Source organism: Nicotiana tabacum, chromosome 16 (genome assembly GCF_000715075.1).
Source record: "Nicotiana tabacum cultivar K326 chromosome 16, ASM71507v2, whole genome shotgun sequence".
NCBI classification, from domain to species: Eukaryota; Viridiplantae; Streptophyta; class Magnoliopsida; order Solanales; family Solanaceae; genus Nicotiana; species Nicotiana tabacum.
Genome location: NC_134095.1, coordinates 24,750,871 through 24,771,443, shown reverse-complemented (window position 1 = coordinate 24,771,443; position 20,573 = coordinate 24,750,871). Strand labels below are relative to the sequence as shown.

The 20,573-nt window shown below is 39.0% G+C and overlaps 1 pseudogene; it reads right to left on the bottom strand.

Moving 5' to 3' along the window:
* Window positions 1–8,781: 8,781 nt before the first annotated feature.
* Window positions 8,782–19,633, bottom strand: LOC107811896 (G-type lectin S-receptor-like serine/threonine-protein kinase At4g27290; annotated as a pseudogene).
* Window positions 19,634–20,573: the final 940 nt, after the last annotated feature.

The window sequence follows — 20,573 nt, the reverse complement described above, 5'->3', positions numbered from 1 at the left end:
TGAGGTCTTATACCCACGCGTTCGCAAAAATGGTCCCGCGCTCGCGTAGGAAGAGGGAAGATGATCACCGCGTTCACGACATGGACATCGCATTTGCGATGAAGGAAAACTGGACCAAGCGAAGTTTTGCTTCGCAAACGCGAGGTTCCTTCCGCGTTCGCGAAGAAGGATTTATCTAGGCAGAATATAAAATTTCAAAGTCGAAGGTTTAGCCATTTTTATCAAAACTAGACCTTGGGGGCGCGGATTTGAGCGAGATTTTGAGGGATTTTCAGAGATTTTGATTGGGTAATGATTCCTAACTCCTTTTCGCTTATAACCCATTAATTTAAACTTGAATTTATCATCTAATTTCGGATTTGGGGTGAGAAATTGGGAAAAAATTTGGAAAAGTTCTTAGACCTAATTTTCGAGTTTTGATTGGTGATTTTACATTGGATTGATAATTTTGGTATGGTTAGACTCGTGAGTGAATGAGGGTTCATAATCCGTAACTTTTACCCGATTCTGAGATGTGGGCTCGGGGGGGGGCATTTTGGTCATTTTACCTAATTTTGCGTATTAGCTTATAATTTATTTGTGGAATCAATTACTTGAAGTTATATTTACATTATGCAATTGATTTGATTTGATTTGAGCCATTTCGAGTAGAGTACTCATGGCAAGAACGTGGTTTCAGGTTGATTTTGAGCCGGTTTGAGGTAAGTGGCTTGTCTAACCTTGTGTGGGGGAACTCATCTTAGGATTTGGTATTTTGATATGTGAAATGCCTTGTACGTGAGGTGACGAGTGCGTAATTGTTGAAAATCCTGTTTTCATTAAGTAACTTTAATTGTGTTTCCTTTCCTGTCTATACTACTTGCAAATTTAAACCTGCTGTTAGCTTAGGGAAGCATGTCTAATTGACTTAATTTCTTTACTTTCTCAAACTGCCTTATTTGGATTATGTGTATCATGCTAGGTTACAAAAACCTGTTTTACCTTAGTATGAAATTGAATTTAATTGAGTATTCTTCGTGTTGTTGCTGTGTGTTTACTTTGGGACTACAGGACGGTATCTCGAGAGATCCCCTGTACATATATTGATTTGGACTGTAGTGCGGGATACCAAGAGATCCCCAACACATATATTGATTTGGACTGTTGTGCGGGATACCGAGAGATCCCCAACACGTATATTGAGGGTACTAAGAGATCCTCGGGATATCGAGAGATCCCCAGCATATATTTTGAGGATACCAAGAGATCCTCGAGATACTGAGAGATCCCCAACATACATATTCAGGATAGTAAGAGATACTCAGGATACTAAGAGATCCCCGGTTGTTATCTCTGTGTTGAGCGTTACTCCTTTTGTGATTATTTTGCCTCTGTTATAGTTGTTATTCATATTATCCTGTGTTACTTATTACTGTTAGTATTTAATTATATTATATTGACGTATTCTATGCTGTTTTACCTCATTTTTCAGCTATAATCAGTAGGGCCCTGACCTTCCTCGTCACTACTCGACCGAGGTTAGGCTTGGCACTTACTGAGTACAGCTGTGGTGTACTCACGCCCTTTCTGTGCATGTTTTTCATGTGCAGATCCAGGTACTTCGAATCAGTCCCACTACCTTTGAGGCGAGGCAATCCTCCAGAGCCTTCAAGGTATATCTGCCATGTCCGCAGACCGAGGAGTCTCTTTCCATTCTCTCTTATAGTTTTAGCCCTTCTGTATTTATCTTGATTAGATATTCTGGAGTTAGAGCACAATGTAGTATTCATAGCTTGTGATTTCATGAGATTCCGGGTTTTGAGAATTGATCAGTTTTTTTTTAAGATCTTGTATTGGTATATGCCGAGCGGCATCTTAAGCACTTCTATATTTGTTTATCTTCAGTTTTATGTGTTTTTCCGCATTTTGGTTCTTTTTCCGTAATTGTTAGGCTTACCTAGTCATAGAGACTATGTGCTGTCACGACAGTTCACGTAGGGCGAACTTGGGTCGTGACAAATTGGTTTGCTCTTTTCCGTGGTTTCTTTCATATTTCTGAATTAGAGGTCCAAATTTACTCTGTTGATTATCCTTTTTTGAGAGAATTACAGATTGATGTACGTGTTTCATAGAATGATCAAAGGAAATTATGTTAATTGAAATGTTCTGGTAATTGAGAATCGACTCAGGTATGTTAAGGCTATCCCTTCTTTCTTTTTGGCATAATTTATACGACACAAACGAAACGAGCAAATGCACAACTTCTAGAAATTACTCTATTCGTAGAAATACTAGAAATGCTTCTGTCCTTGATTTTCCATGTGTCATATTATTCTATCGTCTGTTCATGGGTCTCAGAAAATACGTAAGTTGATAAAAAAAATTTCATGATGTTAAAATAATTGTATATATTGACTTAGGGTATTAATTTAACCAATTACTATAACGTTTTAGTTACCAATTTTACAAGATTATTAATCGATTTTATCATAGACTTATAAATGATTTAATCGTATAATATTTTTTTACACTATCATAATATTGAAATGGTAAATAGTATGGTGTTTCACGATTCCGCTATTGATAATCAAAGCGTAACGTAAAGCATGTGCTGAAACAGCTTTAAACATAAATGATGAGATGAGTTTTAACGTTTGCACTTGAATTATTATTATTATACAAAGAATGAGAAGACATTCATGACAACGTACAGTAGAAGAAAATGACACTGTCCAAGAATATTTTAGCAAAAGCTTTTAAGTTCTAAGCAAACATTATAACATGAGCGTTAGATGAATGTGAAGAAAAGAAAATTTTATTGACGTACTTACCCTGCATTGTATTTATGTACATGAACCCATGACTAGATGGCGTTATATGCGCGTATATATGTATATTATATGTATATGGGATATGGAAAAAGGTTACGGTGTTATATACGCACCACCACCTGATCAGCCGGTATACATTGATAATTTGCCCACAGAGGCCGAGATGATATGATGGGATGCCCACAGAAGCGTGATGATGTTATGGCATTATATACGCGTATATATGTATATGTGATATGGGAAAGGTTATGGCGTTATATACGCACCACCACCTGATCAGTTGGTATACGTTGATGATTTGCCCACAGTGGCCGAGATGATATGATGGGATGCCCTCAGAGACTTGATGATGTTATGTACGCATATACCTATGCATGACATGACATTTATACGCACATGCATGATATTATAAATATTTCATGATTTACAGAGTTATCCAGACTTACAGGTTGAGTCCTTTACTCCATGTGTCTTCCATGTCCTTTACATATTGACTTACATTCCCTACATACTCAGTACATTATTCGTACTAACGTCCTTTTGTTGGGGACGCTGCATTCATGCCTGCAGGTATAGATAATCAATTTGACGAGCTTTCATAGTAGACGAGATTGTCTTCAGCCAAGGATCGGTAAGACTCCACCTCATTTGGAGTGCAGCCGAGTCTATGAGTCGTCGTGTCAGAGTTTTGCTATAGACTTATGGATAGGCCGGTACACTGTCCCATTTGATATCAAATAATCTTAGAGGCTTTATAGACACAGAGGCTCATTTTGTACAGTATGTCAGAGGCCTTGACGGCCCATATGTATTCATATTTTAAGAATGATAGTTTATTGATACAATGTTGCCCACTTATAGTTATACATTATGAGTTGTGGCCATGTGGGACCTTGATAGTTACGAAAGGAATGCGTTCAGCTAACTCGTCTTATGTATGTTCCAATTTTTGTCGAATGATTATGAGTTACAGAGTGGTTCGCTCGGGCCAGTGCGGCACCGGGTACCAGCCACGTCTCCCCAGGTTTGGGGCGTGACACGGGGTATATGTTCGAGTCGGCATTCATCGAATTCTGGCAGTAGCTTATGGATTTCTGCCTGGTATTTCTGCAGCCTTTGCTCCTTGATTTGAAAAGTCCTAGTAACTTGGTTAATGACAAGTTGTGAGTCACATATAAGGACGACTCATCGTGCACCATATTTGAGGGCCAGTTTCAGTCCTGCAATTATGGCCTCGTACTCATCCTCATTGTTAATCATTTCTGGGCATCGTATAGATTGGTGAATCAATTCGCCTGTTGGGACTTCAAGTACGAGTCCCAATCAATACCCCGACGCATTAGATGTACCATCGATATAGAGGACCCAAAGTTCGGGTCGCCCAGGGGAGCTACGAAGCACTTCTTGCTCGACCTCGGACAATATTTCTACACTGAAGTCGGTGACGAAGTCGGCGAGTACCTGCAACTTTATCGCAATTCGCGGCTGATATGCTATATCGTGCTCACTTAATTTTATGGTCCATTTGGCCAACCTTCCCGACGGTTCGGGTTTGTGCAGGATGCTTCTGAGGGGGAAGGTCATCACCACTAATATGGGGTGACATTGAAAATATGGTGTAAGCTTCCATGAATCTATGACCAATGCCAGAGCCAATTTTTCGAGGTGGGGATACATCATTTCGGCATCAACCAAGATTTTGCTAATATAATAAATCGTAGATTGCGTACCTTTGTTTTTGCGGACCAAAACTGCGCTTACCGTGACTTCTTAGACGACTAGGTAGATCAGGAGGCATTTGCCGGGATCTGCCTTAGCGTGTAGTGGCGGCGAGGACAAGTATGCTTTTAGTTTTCTCAAGGCCTCGATGCAATCTGAATTCCACTGGAGCCCGTTGTCTTTCTTCAGCACATTAAAAAATTTATAGCATTTGTCGGATGACCGCGAGATGAACTTCGACAGGGTGGCTATCTGGCCCGTTAGTTTTTGTACCTATTTTTTGCTGGTTAATAGTTCGGGTATTTCTTCGATGGCCTTGATCTGGTCTAGATTGACCTCGATGCCTCTTTGTGATACCAAGAAACCGAGGAATTTGCCTGAGGTTACGTCGAAGGCGTAATTTTCGGGATTTAGCTTCATTCCATATCGTCTTAATATGCTGAAGGCCTCTGTAAGGGGGTCAATATGATCCTCTTTCCTTTTGGATTTGACCAACATGTCGTCGATGTAAACCTCCATCGTTTTTGCCAAGTTGGTCTTTGAACATTTTGGTGACTAACCTTTGATACGTGGCCCCCGCATTCGTTAGCCCGAATGGCATGACTTTGTAACAATACGTTCCCTGATGGGTGATGAAAGTTGTTTTCTCCTAGTCTTCCTCCTTCATGAGGATTTGGTTGTAACCCAAGTAGTAATCCAAAATACTCAGCAGTTCATACCATGTTGTTGCATCGATAAGTTGGTCGATATGAGGTAGTGAGAAAGAGTCTTTCGGGCATGCCTTATTTAGGCTCGTGAAGTCAATGCACATCCGCCATTTCCCATTTTTCTTCTTTACCATGACCACATGCGCGACCCATTTGGGATATTTTGATTCTCGGATGGAACCATTGGCGAGCAGCTTATCGGCTACAACATTGATAGCCTCGTTGACTGCAGGATTAAACTTTCTCCTTATTTTCAACACCGGTGGATAGAGCGCGTTGACATTCAGCTTATGTGTAACGATATCTTTCGGAATGCCTGGCATATCTAAATGGGAGAAGGCAAACATGTCAATATTGTCAATTAAGAATTTATGAAATATCCTTGGTTCCAAGAGATTGTGTTCGATATAAGCCTTCTTTGTGCAGTCATTGTTGTCTAGTTGGACGGGATCGAGGTCTTCTATTGTTGACTTAATGGGTTCCACGATGTCGGGATCCTTGATAACATTTGTTTGTGCATCAGATTTGGTTCCTGACATTGCTAATTGCTATGCTTCTGCGTTCGTCTTCTTTAGTTGCTAGGTGTGTGTGTGCAATCTTGAGCAATGCGGTAGCATTATTACACAGTGCATTGTTCGCCTCGGATGCTGAATATTCCCCATGGGGTAAGGAACTTGATTTCTTGATAGAGGTTTGTTGTGATGGCCGCGTGTATTCACGGCTGCCCTATGATGGCATTATAGGCCGTGTCTTGGTCCATGGTATGAAATGTTGTTTCTAAGGTAACCCCTCCGGCTAGAACGGGTAGCATTTTTCTCCAGAAGTTCGCTCGACTGCATTATTAAAACTCGTTAGTATTATGCAATGTGGTATTATCTTATCTTCGAGCCTCATTTGTGCGAGGACCCGAGGGTGGATAATACACGCACCACTTTCGTCATCCACCATTATTCTTTTCACAACAGTATCTGAAATACGTAAAGTAATAACAAGAGCATCGTAATGAAGGAAAGACAAACCGTCAGTATCTGACTTATCGAAGACGATACTATCTTCGAGGTCATCATACCATTCGTAAGTGATCGACCACTTGAGTTTGTGTGTAGTGGTGAATTTCACATGGTTGATTGCTGCCCCATCGCCTCCACTGATGATCATTTGGATAGTGCGAACGGGGGAGGGGGGCTTTGGAGGTCCCTGGGGTTGTTCACGTCCGCGAGCAAAGTTGGCTCGCCCTCGGTCACTCATTATCTCCCTCAGGTGTCCCTGGTTCAACATTCTCACTACCTCCTACCGCAGATCTATGAAATCTTCGGTCTTGTGACCCCGCTCCTGGTGAAATTCACATAGAGCGTTCGACTTCTAAGTAATTGGATCAGATTTCATCTTTTGTGGCCATTGTACCTTCATGGTGAGCTTTTCTAGCACGTACACTATTTCTGAAGGGGAAACACAAAAATTGTGAGCAGGTAAGAGTGAAGGCATACCTTTTTCATTTCGCTAAGTCCTTATGTGATGTGGCGGACCATCTGTGTGTCGAGGTGGTGGTGGGATGACTGTTCTGATGTAGGGCTGATATCTTTTCTAGCCGAGGCTGGGACTCAATTGATCCCTTCGACCATCGTTACGATTCTCCTTCCTTGATTCTACTTGAATTGACGTCAGCCATTAGATCAGACCGTTGAGCTCGTTCTCGGCGGCTCTTACCTCGGTGCAGTAGGCATTGTGGATTTCTTCCCAGGTGGTAGGAGGATATTTCATGAGTCTGCTTAGTAGTTTTCTAGTTGCTCTTGACCCATTCCTGCTCAACCCATTCTAGAAGCCGCAACCGGAATCCCCTCTAATATGCTTGGTAGTCTCATTCTCACCCTATTAAATTGGGCGAAGAAGTCCCTGAGTCCCTCGTCAGGCGATTGCCTAATGGTGAATATATCGTTCACCCTGGCTTCCGCCTTTTTAGCACTTGCATGAGCGATGACAAACTTATCCGCCATTTCATCGAACGTCACTATTGACCACTTGGGCAGTTGCGAGTACCAGGTTAGGGCTCCCCCTATTAGGGTTTCGCTGAATTCCTTCAGTAGTACTGTTGGTACTTGCTCCTTTGAAAAGTCATTGCCCTTCACCGCTGTGGCATAGTGGACGATATGATCTTTTGGGTCCGTGGTGCCATCGTATATCTTCAGATATGGTGGCATTTAGAAGGTTTTTGGATGGCATAGGGGGTTGCTCCTTCACTGTACTGTTGTTCGATGAATCGACCAGCGTTTCATTTCGGTAATAACTTTGGGGCGCCCAGTATTTTGTCGACCCTTTCTTGATGTTCCTTCATCTGATCATGGAGCGCCTTTTTTCGTTTTCTATTTCTTCCTTTTTCTTTGGAATGACTGTGAGTGCGTCATTACCTGCATCAATAGTGGCATGAGTGTTACCTGTTTGGGGGGCATCCTGTTCGCCAGTGGTCATAATATATATGTGTGTAGTATCTCTGTTCTCCCTTTGGACGGGTTTATCGAGTATGTTGTTCAGAGTGCTCGTTAGCCACTTTTCTAGTTGTCTTTTTATTGCTGGTGGTGCTTCATCTGTTATTGACGTGGAGGCTCCCTATTCGCGCGAAACAATCACGCTCTCACGGGGGTTGGGGGGGAAGGCGAAGCACTCCGCTTGGGTGTAGCATTCAGTGTCGTGTTGTCATCGATTTCCTTGCCATCTTCGTTGATTGTGTTCAAGATGTTGGTAGTGGCATCTGCTATCATTTTCAACCTCGCATCTCCTTTTCCTGGTTAGTGGGTCAAACGAGGGAGCAATGTGTATTGTTGTTTTTTTTATGATCTAGAGAGAACTATAGTTTCAACTAGAAATCTCCCCACAGACGACACCAAATTATTTGAAAAAATAAGTACTATACTAATTAGTAACAAATTAATAGGGTGAATCTCAGTTGAACTCAATAATCTCTAAACCAAATAGAATGACATTTTGATATAATGAGGGTAGTATAGAAGTGTTAATCGGTAGCTCAATGCGTTATGACCGGCGAAATATGTAATATCCTAAAGGTGCAATAAATGCAAGAAATGGCAAGAGTTATAGTATAAAGGGATTGTCACCCAATGATTGTATGATTGAGCACCTCCTTTTTCTGATGATGCGAAATGATATGCAGCAGATATGAATGTGGAATCTTCAGATTTATGGATGAAAATTAAACAACATATACTTGAATAAATCCAATAAGACAATCCTTTCGTATATTCTCCCTTTTTTATTATGTATTCTCTCTCTCTTTCAATGCCAGCCCCTTCTTCTTTACTCACTCTTCATATCTATAAGGAAAATTTTCCCAAAAATCCCTTTAAAAAGTACAACATAAAGAATATCTAAAAGGCATATTCTTCCTATCTCTCTCTAAGTTTAACCTATCGTTACTATCTCATTTCGGCTGACCTCTCTTGGTCGTCGTCCTTCGTCACAATGACCATCAGTCGTTGTGTTGTGGTGATCTCGTTCTGTGTCTTGCTTATTTGATATTGTGGTTGCTAAATTTAGACCCATATAAAGATCCCATCTACTGCATATTCTGGGGATATGTAACCACTGTGGCCAACAACAAAAGCAAAAAACACCGAGGGAATTAAAAAAGTGAAATGTCATATGAGAGTACTTTGTATGATATAAGAGATTCTTATTGAGTCCCAACCACATGGCTTGTGTTTTCTCCCATCTCATTCCCTACAACGCTTATAGCCATACCAAAATCTGATATCTTTGGGTTCATCTCTTGTCACGCCCCGAACATGGGCCTGGACATAACACGACACTCGGTGCCTGACTAAATGTGACCGAGCGAACCAACTGGCTGGCTGAATCAACATGTGATATCATAACATACTAAGTGCGTAAGATAAACTAACACATGCTAATATACTAAAAGTCTGAGTGATACAAATCAAAGTACGGAAATACTAATACAAGTCTGAACCATGTCTGTTGCTAACATTATTTAACACAAAAAGCTTGTGGCTCTGTCTATTTGATACTCTAGTCTATGAGCCTCTAATTTGTACTAAAAATACCGACTGTCTGAAAATGCTGAAGACTGTAGTAATGATAATGCCCCGAAAGCACTGGGGATGACCAAATAGCTGGTACGAGAATCCTAGCGCTCTGAATCATGAACCTGTAAAATCATTACCTGCATTGTGAAATGCAAGCCCCGGGCAAAGGGGATGTCAGTACATTTGAATTGCACTGGTATGTAAAGAAACTGAAATAAAGAATTATAAATGCTGAAATTGAAACTAAACTGATAACTGAGAATTGATAATTGATAACTGAAGTGATAACTATTGAAATTGAAACTGAAATGATAACCGAACTGCTATCTGGCAACTGAAATGATAACTGATAATTAAACTAAACAAAGGAAGTAAGGATATGAATACTCCCTCTTCTGAATGATGAACAACCTGTTTATCTGAATAAGCTACGGCCTCGGGCCCAATATATATATGCACAAGCTACGGCCTCAGGCCCAAGTATACGTATACATAACTACGACCTCAGGACCAAAAATGCATAAAGCATAAACTACGGCCTCAGGCCTAAATATGCATAAAGCATAAACTACGGCCTCAGGCCGAAGTATGCATAAAGCATATAAACTATGGCCTCAGACCCAAATACAAGTGTTCAACATTCAGGAATTTAAAATCAGAAACTGAGAATCATACTACAATATATGATATTGAAATACTGAATCACATTGAGTTACATGATACTAGACTGAGGCATGTATTCTTGAACTGATTATGAACACTGAAATTTCAACTGTTTATGGCATACTGAGTAATTTATACTAAGACTCGGGGGCATCAAACCCAAGTCTATATTGAATACACACTAAGCTCACAACGTTCAGAATGAAAGTCAAGAGAGAGTTAGGAAGCTAGGGAATAGAAGTTCTACAACTATTCAAGGAACTAGGCTTAACTATATTTCTGAGGCAATTAGTAACGTCATAAAAGAAACGTAGCGTAGGAAAAATCATTAACATTCCCAAATATAGAGAGTTAGCCTCATATACCTTAACTTCCTGCTCTTGAGCGTAATACAACATTCGCCAACCCTTTCAACTTTAATCTATATCAATACAAGTCAAAGAGATTCCTTATGACCAATAATTCTCATGTTTTGGTTACATAAGCATTTTCTCAAACACTTGGTGACATAAAGATTCATAGTCCTTATCAATGTTGTCTCTACACCCAATAACCCATTCTCTTGCTCCTAGATAAATTCTAAAGTCTCAAATGGTTATAATCAACATCATTCTTTATCACCCATGAGGTAAACAATACCCTTAATCAATAATCAACAATCAACAACCCAAACCTATAATCGTTCATGCTTTTCTATCAAACCCATCAACTCATAACTCATGAACTAGAGTCTATAATCATTAATCCAATGCTAGAATCAATTAGATGGTGAAGACATTACCTTTTTGAAGTTCAGTCCGTTTGAATTCGAGTTCTAGGCTTCCTTCTCCCATCAATGATGTCCCAATCGAATATCTAATGATATAGAGGGTTTACCCATGTTAATAAGATGTTGGAAAATTGAAATTAACTTAGAATCACCATTAGAACTTACCTTGGGTGGTGGAAGGACCCTTAAGGAGTTAGGTTTTTGAGAGTTCCCCTTTCGAGAGCAAGTTTGTATGTTTTGGGGTTGTGGGGAATGAAATATAGCTTTAAAACGACCCCCACAAGCGCTCCCGTGCACCTGGAGACCTGATCGCACTACTGACCACGCAAAATGGCAGTAACACTGCCTCAAAATAAGCACGGCCGCGCTATAGGCGCGCTACCGGGCGCATATATCGCATACTATTCTGTAAAATGTGCATAACATTTTGCACAGAGATCCGTTCGAGCTACATAATATATCATTGGAAATTGATTTCAAAGTCCTAAAACTTTTGTGTTTTGAGTTTTCCTAAATTCCTTACATATTTTCACTAAAACCTGATGGAAGACTGACCTTCTGCAAACTTAGTCGATTTTGTCAAATCTTATGCACCTTACTTTCCATCTTGATTTTGAAACAACTATTTTCACCCATAATCATCCTGATGGGACTTCACATGTTCAAAATATAACTTTACTACTCCTTTAACTCATTCACACCTAAGCCGAATTTACGGGGTGTTACATTATCTCCCCCTTGGAATCATTCGCCCTCGAATGATTGTCCTGACTGTAACTTCTGCTAACTCCGGACCTTAAACGGGTATGATGGAAACATGAAATTTCATTTACACTTGCATACTAAACTGAATGGATACATGATTACTGAACTGTTGAGATACTAACTGAATGACTACTGTATTGACTGAATATTTATCTGCTATGGATATGTGAATACTGAACTAACATAGGTATATGAATATTTAACTGGCACGAATATTTGAGAATTGAACTAACGTCAATATCAGAGTACTAAGCTGACATGAATATCTAAGTATTGGACTGACATGAGTAGTTGAGTATTAAACTGACATGAGTATCTTAGTATTGAACTGACATGAGTATTTGAATACTGAACTGACATGAGTATCTGAGTACTGGAAACATGAATGGTATAACATGACACGTGAAGCGGTGGATGTATAGCCATAAATTCTGGTGGCAACTCCAACTCATAAGCTAATTGACCGATCCTTCGCAAGATTCTATATGGCCCAATATAGCAGGGACTATGCTTCCCCTTCTTCCCAAATCTCATAACCTCTTTCATAGGCGAAACTTTTAGAAACACCCAATCATCAACTTGAAACTCTAGGTCTCTATGCCGTACGTTCGAATAGAATTTTTGGCGGCTCAGAGTCGTCTTCAAATGCTCTTGAATCAACTTAACTTTCTTTCTAGTCCGATAGACCGAATTTGGTCTTAACAATTCCTCTTTACCAACTTTGAACCAACCAATTGGCGATCTACACCTTCGCCCATACAGAGTTTCTCACAGTGCTACCTTGATACTAGAATGGTAGGTGTTATTATTAGCATGGTCAATGAGAGGTATGTGATCATCCCAATTACTTTTAACATCAATGACATATCCTCAATTGTTTGAATAATGCGCTCTGCCTTGCCATCTTTCTAAGGATGAAAAACTTGTGCCTAATCATTTCTAAAAGAACTTCTAAAGTTCATTTTTTAAATTGAGCACCACAGTCCAAAATGATGGACAACAGAGTCCCATGCAATCAGACGATTCCCTGAATGTACAACTTGGCATAATCTTCTACTGAATTTGTAGTTTTTTTACTGGCAAGAAGTGTGCTAACTCGGTAAGTCATTTTACAATCATCCAATCAAATCATGCTTTTAAAATGAGCAAAATAATCCTATTATAAATTTCATATTTACCATCTCCACCCAAAATATATGTATTCTGTGATAAAACACTAGGCTTTCTGTTGCTCGACTTTCACTTGCTGACAATTCGGACAATTGGCCACAAAGTCTGCGACGTTTTTTTTTTCATGTCGTTCAACCAATAAATCTCCTTGCTCATGATGCATATTTGGGAAACCTGGATGTAAAGAATACCTGGGATTATGGGCTTCTAAGATGATCTTCCCTCTTTAAGTTCATCTATGTCTAGAACACACAATCTGTCTTGGTACCTCAAGGTACCATCATCTCTCCCTTATTCAAAAGCCATCGTCTTATACTTGTGAATCCCCTCTTTCAACTACAACACATAGGGATCATCACATTGTTTCTCATTCTCTTCGGCCAGTAAGGGGGAACAATTCATATTCTAGACAACAACTCTACTATCTTTGGAGTATGCAAATGGAACTCCTAACTAGGCTAAGTGGTGAACTTCTTTCACCAGAGTTGTCTTATCTACCTCAATCATGAGTTATACTCCCCACACTTGATTATCTTCTTGAGAACTTCCTGAAGACACCTATAGCTTTGTTGCGAGCTAAGTCTTTCACTTGTATTCCAAAATTAGAGTCTTGTGCAATGCCACTACCCTCATAACACATAAATAGGAATGGTTTTACAGCCTTTCTGTGACCCCTTTATCATCAATAACTAAGCTCGGTGATCATTCTAATCACTTTGTGCTTCTTACATGTGCTAGACATATTCCTTGTGGTAATTATACAACTTTACCTTATTATCGAACTGATTTTCTTTTTCATATCCCATGCTAATTATTCGGGTTTCAAATCACTAACTGGACTTACTAAAAAAAATTCACATCACCCCTTAGAACAAAGGTCTTATACTTGCAGATTCTTCTCTTTTTGTTGGGATCCAAACAACTTTCTTTATTTTCAGCAATTCTTTAAACTCTATGTCAATGATGACTCATCCAACTTACTTCTGAGCTAGGAAAAACTAAATTATTTACATAAAGGAAAGCTAATGTATTCACAATTATCATACACACTCTTAATAATTTTAACTCTGCTCACACTGTCAATCCTGAAGAAAACCCCTTTCGATAACTCTTAAAGGCTATTCTTCAGTAGGTTCTTCTCTCACTACCTAGCTGATTGTTTTTCCCACTATCATTGTACTTCGGATTTAACTTAAACTCTTTGGGTTCTAACACACGTTTGGTGTTTTAAACTATTAACCACTCACTATTGTTGACCTACCTAAGCAAATTAAATCGTACATCTACTAGCTCTGCTGAAATTGCTAATTCACTATTGGCTGCTCTTGGTTCTCACTACATGCATCGTATCTTCTAATCATTTGCATAAGTTGTACGAAATCACATCTTTGGTAGTAACAAATGTTTCTGGATCCTAGGTATTTTACCCTTAGGCTCTTTTCTGTCCAAAACTATAGTGATCAATGTTAGGGTCTGGCATCTGAACTATCATCATCCAACTTGTGGTTCCATTTCCAAAAATTAAAAGAAATTGTTCTCTGAGGTAAAACACATACGATTACCATACACAAACTTATCCATCAGATACCATTATCTGATAAATCACTTACTGCACCATCTGGCGATTCTTGGGTCTTAATCCGAACCTAAAATATGCGAAGATTTAGCTATAACCACTCTTACTTACATTTTCTTTTAGCCCCATAGGTATCACTGTATTACTCAACCGTCACCGGAATTTTAATACACTGAAAATTGGATATTTGGTAAACATATAACTGAATACTGGCATACTGAATAACCATAAATTTTCTAACTGAAAGACCGTATAACTGGTAACTGAGGTAAACTTATAGCCATAAGACATGATAACTGCTTTTGTACTTTCTGATAAGGTTATGCTCGAATTTGTACTACTATCAATTGCATCCCACTTTTACATCCTCTCAAGTCTCATATTTACTAACCTGTACTCCATAACTATACCCCAATGGGCTGTTATCCTCTCTAGGAGCTTAGGTTTCTCCTACGCGTCGCTTGGGCATACAATACGTTTGGAATTCGATAAGAAGAGAAGATTACATATTGCTATAAGTTTCATGGCACGATCTAGAGTAGAAAGAAATGAGACAATCCTGGATTTCTTTGTAGTTAACCGTTTATATGAGTAGTCGGCACACATATCTAGAGGAAACTCCATTGGACACGGCTTCATAGACTCCCTAGGATTCTTGAACCTAGTGCTCTGATACCAAGCTTTGTCACGCCTCGAACCTGGGCCTGGACGTAACACACCACTCGATGCCTGACTAGATATGACCGAGCGAACCAACTGGCTAGCTGAATCAACATGTGATATCATAACATACTAAATGCGGAAGATAAACTAACACATGCTTATATACTGAAAGTCTGAATGATACAAATCAAAGTGCAGAAATACTAATACAAGTCTGAAACATGTCTGTAGCTAACATTGCTTAACACAAAAAGCTTGTGGATCTGTCTAATTGATACTCTAGTCTATAAAGCCTCTAATGTGTACTGAAAACACTAACTGTCTGAAAATGCTGAAGACTGTAGTAATTATAATGCCCCGAAAGAATTGGAGATCACCGAATAGCTGGTACGAGAATCCTAGCGCTCTGATTCATGAACCTGTAAAATCATTACTTGCATCGTGAAATGTAGGCCCCGGGCAAAAGGGACATCAGTACATTTGAATTGCACTGGTATGTAAAGAAACTGAAAGAAAGAATTATAAATGCTGAAACTGAAACTAAACTGATAACAGAGAATTGATAATTGATAACTGAAATGATAACTATTGAAACTGAAATTGAAATGATAACTGATAACTGATAATTGAACGGATAACTAGCAACTGAAATGATAACTGATATTTGAACTGAACAAAGGAAGTAAGGATATGAATACTCCCTCTTCTGAATGATGAACAACCTGTTTATCTGAATAAGCTACAGCCTCGGGCCCAATATATATGAGCACAAGCTACGGTCTCAGGCCCAAGTATACGTATATATAACTACGGCCTCAGGCCCAAAAATGCATAAAGCATAAACTATGGCCTCAGGCCCAAGTATGCATAAAGCATATAAACTACGGCCTCAGGCCCAAATACAAGTGTTTAACATTCGGCAATTTAAAATCAGAAACTGAGAATCATACTGCAATACATGACAGTGAAATACTGAATCACATTGAGTTACATGATACTGGAATACTGGATCATACTAGGTTACATAATACTCGAATACTGAATAAGACTAGACTGAGACATATGTTCTTGAATTGATTATGAATACTGAAATTTCAACTGTATAGGGCATATTAAGTAATCTATACTAAGACTCGGGGGCATCAAACCCAAGTCTATATTGAATACACACTGAGCTCACAACGTTCAAAATGAAAGTCAAGAGCGAGTTATGAAGCTAGGGAATAGAAGTTCTACAACTATTCAAGGACAAGGCTTAACTATATTTCTGAGGCAATTAGTAACGTCATAAAAGAAACGTAGCGTAGGGAGAATCATTAACATTCCCAAATATAGAGAGTTAGAGTCACATACCTTAACTTTCTGCTCTTGAGTGGAATACAACATTCGCCAACCCTTTCAACTTTAATCTATATCAATACAAGTCAAAGTGATTCCATATGAGCAATAATTCTCATGTTTTGGTCACTTAAGCATTTTCTCAAACACTTGGTGACATAAAGCTTCATAGTCCTTATCAATGGTGTCTCTACACCCAATAATCCATTCTCTTGCTCCTAGAAAAATTCTAAAGTCTCAAATGGTTATAATCAACATCATTCTTTATCACCCATAAGATAAACAACATCCTTAATCAATAATCAATAATCAACAATCAACAATCAACAACCCAAACCTATAATCGTTCATGCTTTTCTATCAAATCCATCAACTCATAACTCACGATTTAGAGTCTATAATCATTAATCCAATGCTAGAATCAATTAGAGGGTGAAGACATTACCTTTTTGAAGTTCAATCCCTTTGAATTCGAGTTCTAGGGTTCCAACTCCCAACAACGATGTCCCAATCGAATATATAATGATATGGAGGGTTTACCCATATTAATAAGATGTTGAAAAATTGAAATTAACTTAGAATCACCATTAGAACTTACCTTGGGTGGTGGAAAGACCCTTAAAGAGTTAGGTTTTTGAGAGTTCCCCTTATTAGAGCAAGTTTTTATGTTTTGGGGCTGTAGGGAACGAAATATAGCTTTAAAATGACCCTCCAGGAGCGCGCCCGCGCACCTAGAGACCTGCCCGCGCTACTGACTGCGCAAAACGGCAGTAACACTGCCTCAAAATTAGCGCGGTCGCGCTATGGGCGCGCTACCGAGCGCGCATATCGCATACTATTCTGTAAAATGCGCATAACATTTTTCACAGAGATCCGTTTGAGCTCTATAATATATCATTGGAAAGATATTTCAAAGGCCTACAACTTTCATGTTTTGAATTTTCCTATTTCCTTACACACTTTCACTAAAACCTGCTGGAAGACAGACCTTCTACAAACTTAGTCGATTTTGTCAAATCTTATGCACCTTACTTTCCATCTTGATTTTGAAACAACTATTTTCACCTATAATCGTCCTGATGGGACTTTACATGTTCAAAATATAACCTTACTGCTCCTTTAACTCATTCATACCTAAGCCGAATTTACGGGGTGTTAGATCTCTATATCTAGCAAAACATTGCTTGCCTTAAGGTCTCTGTGGATAGTCCGTAACCGAAAATCTTGATGGAGATAAACCAAGCCACGAGCAATTCCGTTTATGATGCCAAAACACTTTGGCCAATAAAGTAATTTGCTCTTTGTTTGATCTACAAAAAAGCTTTCTGATTAGTTGTTTCTGTGAACATGCTTCTGCCTCTGTCTTAATGTACATGTGATGAGTAATAGAATAAAGCATTGTTATTAAATTAAGCTTTTTTAGTAGGTGGGAAATCCAAACCAGATATGTAATAATCCAAGCTTTTGTTGGGCATGTATTCATAGATAAACATCTTTTGTTCCCCTCGAATGCAGAGACCCAGAAGTCTGACAAGACTGTGATGCTGAAGCTTAGCAATATAGGTAACTTTGTTCTTGAATTCATCGATTCCTTGCTTGGAAGTCTTTGAGAGTCTCTTCACTGCTATTTCCTGTCCTTATTCAAGCACTCCCTAGAAATGGCAAAAGTAAATCAAGAGAACATAGATTTCACAAAGACAAGAATCTTGAGCGTAAACTGGTTCCTACACATTTTCAGTGTGTACCTTGTAAACAGGTCCAAATCCGCCCTCTCCCATCTTGTTGTTAACGGAAAAGTTATTTGTGGCTCTAATTATTGTCAACAATTGGAACAGTGGCAGCTCAAAATCTTCTTCAGGTCTTAGTTTCTTCTTCTTTTTCCATATGTACAAGAACAGAATCAGGCCTAGTAGAATAATTGCCATCAATAGTTAGAAACTCAATGCGAGTATCTTTGCCTTCTTTCTATTTGAACCTGCCTCAGATAGTATAACCAATTTTTTCTATCAGCCACTACAAATCTAAATAGGCCACTACTTTTGCACAACACCATTTTCATGTGTTGAAAAACTAAGGTTAGAAAACACATATCTCTTAAACATAAGTTCTTACCTAGCTCTGAAGAATCTATCCTGATGTAAATGTCTTTCCCTCTTCCAGATAGCTTTCTGATGTCGATCAACTCCCCAAACCAAAACAAGAAACCTTTGTCTCCATTGCTTATATCTAAACTCGAATAAGTTGTGCAAGAGCAGTTCTTCAAGCATACTTGCCTACAACTTTCGAGTGTCATGGTCTTATCATACTGAGAGTACTTGGTATCCGGCAACTTGATTCCAAAATATTTTAGAAATACATGTTCCTTGTTGCAATCGAAAGGTGACCTCCGAAAACACCCTTCTGACCAATCTCCCTTTTCCCATTGTTGCGGATATTTGGCTACAAACTTTTCCAAACATCCACAAACGGGGGAACTATCTATGTCACAGCTCCCATAGGCACCACATAAGCTATATGTATCACAAATATCCAGAGGTACATTGAGGTAAAGATGCCAATTCTTGGTCCGATCCACCCACGTCAAACGTTGAAGATAACCATTGCTAGTCAAGACTACTCTTGTTAAAATCGAGCTGTTAATGAGAGAAAAATTATACTAGTAAACCTCATCCTTATCGAAAACAAATTGAAATGTATATATGCTACTTTGTATTAGTAGTGGTGTGGGTGCCCCACTCCACCATAAACCATTCCATGGTCCTGCCCGAGCTGATACATTTGTGCTACGTCTGATAAGGCCATGTGGATTTCCAGTGGGATCAATGTGGAGTGAATTCCCTGGAGTTGGATCACTATTTTTCTTCCATTCTGAAATGTAAACCTCATGGCCAGTTTTAAAATTCTTGCCAAGCTTCATATCTGGAAAGAATGTATCAGTGGGTTATTGAAGCTCTTCCAGAGGAAATCTTCTCGGTTGCCATCATTTGCATCTTTCACAACAAGATTACTAGAATCCAAAAGTAATGCAACTGGATTTTGGATTGATTTTGTGGTGTAATCGACCATATAATTTCATTCTTGTCATTGGTAAGAGCTAGCATTCCTGGCTTGTTGACCTTCAAAACAACTAAAGATGTATTCATGAGTGGTTTCTCTCTTTAGGCAACCCATACAACTGTCTGCACATGAGGAAGAATTTGCTTGTACCATATCCCGATGTATCGCTTTTAGGAACCACTGGGGCTGAAAAATCCCATCTCAAAGGTTCCACCAGATAAAATAACAGTTTGACCATCTATGATGAATTGATTCATAGTGATTACATCTGTTGTAGAAATCTTGTGTATAGAAGAGTAGAAAGACAGTAGGAAAAGCAGGAAGAAACTAGCTTCCATTGAAGATGCCTTGATGCCTAAGCCCCTTTAATTTGGCCGTCTATATATCGCCTATGATATTTTGACTTAAGGTGTTGTTTCAGAGTCTTGAAATTGCACGTTTTACTTCACAACCTTTGGACACAATACTGTACTAGTTTTGTTTCGAGTCGTTATCCCATATAAGGATTTGAAGGCTCTTATTGCCTCTTCTGGTCCTGAAGTTTACTTCCTGATAAGTTATGTGTGTCTTTTGTTTTGATGATTTGACAAATTTCATGAGAGAACTAGATAAGGAACCTAATTGTCCCTTTCATTCAAAATAACTAGTCAAATGTCTGGTTCAATTCACAATGAATCAGATAAGGGAACATCAGAGGAAACAGCTATGGACCAGTTCCCCTGGTCGTCGTATAGTCAGTTTTACAGCTGTAAAAGTTGCTGTGATGTACCGTCTGACAGGCTGTTGCACTGTACCGTCTGGAAGCAGTAGAGCAGCACAACCGTAACTTGCTAAGGACAAACTAAAGGATACTTTATTGCATCATCCTTGATGACATCACACACACTTTATCAACATGAGGCAAGGGATTTCATCTCTCCAATACTTGCAAAATCAAAAGAAAATACTTCTCTCAAGTGCCACCCACTACCTCTCTTAAGAATAAAGTTGTTGCAACCTCAACGACCAGATCCAAAGATTGAAGATATCTTAAGTCCTTATGTTTATTGAGTCTTTATTGTTTTGTTCTTCATTTCTAATCCTACACTACTTTCAAGAACTGTCTTTGTAGGACAGATTCAAACTACTATTTGATTTAGTTTCTTGACTAGAGTTAGTCAAGTTTTGTTGCTTTGTAATAGAATTATCGTAAAGGGCTTACAATAAAGTTATCGTACGGGGCGAGGGATTAAGAGTTTAATTCCTAGATTGACTAGAGTTAGTCAAGGTTTGTTGCTT